The sequence below is a fragment of the Euprymna scolopes genome, chromosome 37 (assembly GCF_053919585.1).
Source record: "Euprymna scolopes isolate OS-2025 chromosome 37, ASM5391958v1, whole genome shotgun sequence".
Lineage (NCBI taxonomy): Eukaryota > Metazoa > Mollusca > Cephalopoda > Sepiida > Sepiolidae > Euprymna > Euprymna scolopes.
In genome coordinates this window covers 75,069,990-75,076,004 of record NC_136518.1, presented here as the reverse complement: position 1 = coordinate 75,076,004, position 6,015 = coordinate 75,069,990, and positions in this window count along the sequence as shown.

Sequence of the window (6,015 nt, the reverse complement as noted above, 5' to 3'; positions counted from 1 at the left end):
ATGAATAAAAATTGATAAAAAAAAAAGTTGAAGAATTAAAAACAATATTTAGCGACACATTCATAGCTTTTTGCATATTTCTGCACATAAATATATTTTTAAAATATCTAAATAGTTTGCCAAAAATTAATAAATAAAACTTGATAAAGTTTCCATATTAAAAACAATATTTTGCGACACATTCATTCTATATTCATGTTTCTGTTATTTTAAAACACAAATATATTAACGCAAAATAATCTTAATATTTTGCCCAAATATATAAGCAGTTTTGAAGAAAGGTGGAGGTATTGTTTCCATTTTGTGTTTCCATACCTCAATTAAGCTATGCAAGCACCCTCTACTGAAGTGTTTGAAAGTTAAGCCACCGTGTTATGCCCAATTACCTTTTCTTTTTTTTTTTTTTTTCGCTAATAGATATACTTTTATAGAACAAATTATCTGATAAAGTTAAACTTATATGTAAATTTATGTAGTTTGCGAGAATAGTACGTGGACCCTGGGTTTACATTCGGTGGCCTTGTAACTCGCTTTCCTTATCGTCATCACATTCATTCCATAGACGAGATTTCTGACAAAGGAGGAAGGATTGCAGTTTTCTAGGTCGGAATCTATGCATCTGACACTTATCGTTGTCTGTTTTTTTTACTTTGAAGTAGAATTACAAGCGTAAACCCGCTACATCAATCAGTTTAATTCACAGTTAATGTTCCTTTTGAAATAATAAAGGTTTCTCGGGGTCAATGATATTGAATAATGATTCTTTCTTCTGTAAAAATAAATTATTATTGGCAGTTAAATATCCTTTAAACAAAACGAATATGTCTCTTGTATAATTTATTTGAGGTTAAATTGTAGCAATTTAATTATTTTAAAAATAACATTTTTCTGTCTTTTTATCGTAAAAATAACAATCAGCTAAGCATCTATCAAACCACTAAAAACAAATGTCGGTCGTTGAAATGTATTTGTTTTAAATTGTACTAGTTTTAGTCGATGGGATGATATAATTTGATTTTGGAACAATTAATTTTAAAATTAGTAAAATCGAATTCGTATTTTTTTTAACCAGCAATACGAGATTAGTAACCATTAACAACCTCATCTTTACTGATCGGACGATCGCCTATATTTTTATGTGTGTAATAAGGTGATAACGTACGTACTACCATGACATGCCTTAGCGAATGAATGCTACACTTTCAATAAGTCTGGGTTTTTTTAACTGCGTCATAAACGAATAACGGATAACAGTGCGTATCGATAGTTATACCATAGCTGGCCGTGAAAACAAACCTACATCGCAAATTTTCCTGGCATTCGAACTGGGATCGAAGCCCATAGAGTAAATGTAGTATTATGGTGATTGTTGAAATGAAAATGATTGGCAAGTGGTGAAAGAATTAAAAAGCAAAGCTTAGACGAATGGATTAAATGAGTATAGTTTAGGATTGGATAAACAGAGGATAATCACCGACCCATCCATACATAAAAACTCCCCATACATTTGATGGATTAATTGTAAATTAATTATATTTTTTTATTTGTAAATAAATTAAAATGTAATATCAGTTCTGCCTCAAAAGGTAATTCTCCTAGGCATTACCTTTTCTTTACAAGGTCGGCAGAGGGAGTTACTTCCCGTTTGTCTATACCTTTCCGATAGTGTGGGATGGGTTTATTTCCCTGTTGCTTGAAGTGCCCTCATCTATGACGGAAATCGAAATAAAACTTAAATATCACCAAATTTAGGCGCTATTGAGAATTTTGTGCGTGTGTACTCTAGCGTCGAAACCCATGTATTGAATGACCTCCACACATGGATTGAATTAAATATATTATTTACCTCCCCGTCAGGAGATTAGACAGAAGGTCAGCGGACTAAGATAAACACACCTTGATTCACAAAAAATTGCCCGAGCAGCTCCGTTGAGATTTCCTGGGGCGTTTCAGGCAATTAATACTAAACTAATCCCTACTCAGAAAGTAAAGCCTGGGAGTGGATATGTTAGTACTGAAAAAAAACCGTAGCCCTGTCCAAAAACAACAAAGGCACTGTCGAAATGATTAAATATATATAATGAAAATATATTTATCACTAATTACACAAAGATCGTAGTGTTTCTCCGTCAGAATAATATAATATATTGCTCGATACAGAAGTAGATACCATCCACATACAGACTGTTTCGCTGTATCACATCGAGTGCTCCAGCCTGGAATTGAAATCCGGTCGTTTTTTCTTTTCGACTAGCTTTTAACTATTACGCCATCGACATATGAGAGAAAGCAAAATATTGTTCTTATTTATTTACTTCCACCCAAAGACAGTGTTTATATATATATATATATATATATATATATATATATATATATATATATATTTATATATATATATATATATATATATGATTGTGTGTGTGTGTGTGAGGGGTGCACACTTAAATGTTTACACAAACAATTCTATATAGTTATATAGTTAAGGAAAAACAAGTACCAGAATGTACTTTGCACTAACAAGTCTGCTATACTATGCCCTTAAATATATATTTATAGCCAAATATATACCTATTAACATGCAGTCATTATATATAATGTGCATTTTTTTCGATACATAAATGACTGAACATATACATATACATATATATATATATATATATATATATATATATATATATATATATATTGTATTTATTTATACAAACATTATTGGCTACATATATGCACACATGATTTTGTTGAAACTCCTTTGCAGGTTATATTTTATATCCGTGATAAACACAGACGTTTCATTAGATTTACATCTAGGAAACAACAACGATATATATATTGAGGTAGTTGCCTGTCTAGCCGCACTGATGAGCTGTGAAACAGCGAAACAGTACTGTATGTGGATGACTATATATATATATATATATATATATATATATATATATATATATATATATATATTCATTCCAGTGAAGACATAAGCCCCGCCGTATTTCCTTTGACAAATAAAACATGTATATGTTTATCAACGTTTCGTACCATTCCTATATAAATTTTAATATTATATACACTGTAATATCATATATGCTATAATATATACGTTGACAATATGTACATTCTGATATAATTTACTATATATTAGATTAATGGTAATAATATATCTTGCATACAAACTCATTGCATATACACTTGTTTTCTAATATATATTCAATATAAACACAGGAATACTCGAAGAGTAAAACGCTAATGTAGTAAAAACGAAAATTCTTAAAATTAAATTGTCGATGTAGTGCTCAATGTAAATGATAGAGACACTATAATTATGCTAGTGCTTTTTTGTAAACCAATAGTAAACGGTACTTTTTACGGTTATATTTCTGCTTTACAGTTTCACTATAACACCATTTACATTGCAGTGTATCCATAATTGTCTCTCTATTTAAACATGCATATTAAGTTAAAGAATTCTCTAATTCTATTAACACATGTATTTAAACACTAATATTATGTCATGTTTACACACCGACATTATCTCCGCACATGTCGACAAAAACTTGACGCATGCAAGAGAGTAAACTGAAACATTTAACGCCGTTCGGGCAACCAAACAGGTGCGTGTTCGGGTTATCCTTTTAAAAAATAAATGAGAGTAATATTTGATTATTGCTCGTAACCGCGCTCCCTTTATTAAAAATATATCTTCCCTCAGCCCTATCGATCCATCTCATAACGAACGCCAATGATTCGCGTGCGTACACTTCACTTTATAGGAAAGATCAATGAGTATTCATTTGTAGATAAGTAAATATAAATCCGACCCGTCACACAAAAGGTAGCGAATAAAAATAAATTGTGCCTTTTTCGATGTCACGGGCGGAACTGATTTAAATTAGTGATATAACTGAATGATTTTACATAAATATTAGTGTGCGATGTGTATCTGATGAAGGAACACTTATATATATATATATATATATATATATATATATATATATACGAACATTTTCTCTGTAGCGTGATGATGTGGAATCTCTGAATAAAGGTCACTACAGAAAAATGCATGCATATGTGTATCTAATAATGTTTGCATAAATAAACATTATAAACACACTCTGTTCATTTATCGAACACTCTTTAATAAACACAGTTTTAGTGGAGTTACATCTAGGAAAACTATATATATATATATATATATATATATATATATATATATATATATATATATATATATATATATATATATGTCACAATCAGTTCAGTTAATTATTCCAGATGATAAATCCAGAGGGATTCAAACGTACTTGTGCCTACAGTAGCTATGGCAACTACATCAGCTAATTCTTTCCTGAAACAAGAAAATTAAGCAGAATGATCAAACCCAGACGTGAACTGTCCGTTTTATTCAACGAAATTTGTTTAATAGAAAGAATACTGCCCCCACACACTATATATATATATATATATATATATATATATATATATATATATATATATATATATATATATATATATATATATATATATATATATATATAAGTATGGGAAAGGTTTTCATGAAATAAATTTCATTTCCCTTTCGCTAATAATCGTTCCAAACGCACTCCCACTCGGCCAGACATATTTACTAAAGCACTAACAATTTGTTTCTGTCTTCTATGCTTCAATAAATTAAATATGAAAGTGGCAAAAAGTGAGGTTATACATTTATGAATCTGTGTGTATGTGCGTGTGTAAGATGAAGATTTTACACTTGAGCGCTCATCTCTTATATCAATAATTAATTCAACACAGTATGTGTCCCCCCGCTTTTTTTTTTTTTTTTTTCGAAGCTTCTAAACATTTCCGCTTGACATGATTGTAGAAGATCATGAAAGCAGAACTGAAAAGAGAAAACCAAATCAAAAAATAAAAGCGTGTAATGTGTTATACATTTAAAAGTGAATTTAGACATTTTGTTGATGTTGGCTTTTTTTTTCTTTAAATTTCAAGTCATTGCAATTTCAACTCGCATTTATAAGGACTCATAAACAACAGTACCGATCAGAACGAAGCAAATCTTCATTTAATGTATCGAACCGGACGAGGTTTGTTTTTATTTATTTATTTGGTTATTATTACTATTATTATTTTTGGTTATTTGATGATAAAAGTCAATACTTACTAAGAACCATTCATTAATCGATTTTGCTGTATTACGGCATATCAACCCTTTTTTTCGATTATTTAAGGCTAAACACATTTTTCTTTATAGATAATTCAGCAATTGGATCAGTGTGTCTATCAACCGTTTTGGGGGTTATTGGTATTGGCTGCTCCACGAAAGCAAAATGTGACACAAGGTCGTTTTTAACGTGAGCGAAAACCAGCTCCTCAAAAAGGGGCACTGTGGAAGTAGGTAAAAATAAAAATCGCCTTAGTATAGAAAGATTTCCCCTACATTGACTAAGGACAATGTAACTTATGTGTAACATCGGAACAGATACTTCACTGTGATCTTAGTCGGAACTCCAGAAATATCAGTTGTGGAAGATTTATTAACTGGCTCGACTTGTCAATTTACGGCATATCAACCCTTCTCCGACTATTAAAATGATGAAACAATACATATTGTTAACGGTTCATCATATACGATTAAGTTGTCGTTACATGTAACTGAGCGATCTTTCGAGTTCATGCCTTTCCAACAGTATCTATACATACATGGCCATCACGATAGATTCGCAGTATTTGAACTTAGCACAGTTAATTCCACAGTCTTGGACTGTATCCATTATATTAATGAAACATCGCCTCCCCCTAAACAGTTATGAAACGTATGTGCGCACACAGAAGAATCTGGTGATTACAAACTATAAGAGTCATTATAAACTTGTATTATTTATTGAATTAAATCGAGCGATATACAGTACATAACCTTTTTACGAATGTCTTCATAGAATGGAAGAGAGAGAGAGAGAGAGAGAGAGAGAGAGAGAGAGAGAGAGAGAGAGAGAGAGAGATTGCAGAGTTTACAACAGCACAAAG